We start from the raw sequence: 1,110 nt of genomic DNA, 5'->3' as shown, positions 1-1,110 counted from the left end.
ACCCCCTACTCACCGCTCCTCTCCCCCAGGTATGGGAGACATCCAGGTGGGGGTAGCCACAGTGAAGAAAGGAGGGGAGGGTTGGCGGGAGAGATGGGGAGTAGGGGGAAGGGAGAGGTTAGTAAAAGTGGTCAGACTCTTAAAATGAATGCCTACATTCCAAGTTTCCTTCCTCGAGAAGTACGGCAAATGAAAATGGTGTGTTTCACGGTAAAAGGCAAGAGAAGTATATCCTCTGTTCTGATGTCACTTTATGTCCACACCAGAAATCAACAGAGGATCTCTTGTTTTAAAGTATACAATCTTACCAGGCACTCTGAGGCCAGCCACATTTAATAATTGCGTGGCTTGAAAAGGTAGTCAAGGAATGGTGAAGACCTCTGTTTAAAGGGGGTCTCCCTAACAACAAAATTTGTTCAGAGGCTTGGCATCAAAACTAGAGACAATATTATATTTTCTGAGGTTTTAATCACAGAGAGGGACTTAAAGAGATTGCATTACCAGCTTTTCTTTCAAGGGCACAGTTCTATAAACATAAATAAACATGGCCTGCAAATATTTTTAGGTTTTTCTAAATTAGTCCTTGCAAAAAGAGATTTCTGCTAACTGTACTATACAGTATATAGCTCTTTGCCCTATGGGTCCCAATGGATTGTAATCCCTAGAAACTACAATGTACAATAAAGTATTTGGCCCATGTACCTCTACTCCAAAAAGCTATTCTGGTCCCCTAGCCCCTGGACATTCACTGTGCAACATGTTGGTAATTTCACGATACATAAAGGGAGTATGAGTGGCTCAATCCTACCTTACCACAGGCACCAGAACAATCTACAGCCTTGCTATGCAAAATGAGATGTGCTGATCCCTAACATGAGCACGACCTGACAGCATATTAAAAATGCAGACTCTCAGCCCCCTCCTTACACCTACTGGATCAAAATCTGCATTTTAACAACACTGCCCAGTTGAGTCTCACACACATGCACGTTTGAGAAAGAGATCTGCGGTGCACATAGATCTTATACAAGGCACTATTTCAGTCTTTACGGCCTTAGAATACTCAACAGATAGTTCTTTAAGTTGTCTACCATACCCTGTTCTCCAAAC

Source organism: Eumetopias jubatus, unplaced genomic scaffold, assembly GCF_037043125.1.
Source record: "Eumetopias jubatus isolate StellerSeaLion01/CBP00866 unplaced genomic scaffold, mEumJub1_p1.0 scaffold_1, whole genome shotgun sequence".
Classification (NCBI taxonomy): Eukaryota; Metazoa; Chordata; class Mammalia; order Carnivora; family Otariidae; genus Eumetopias; species Eumetopias jubatus.
Note: the sequence above shows the minus strand (reverse complement) of the source record.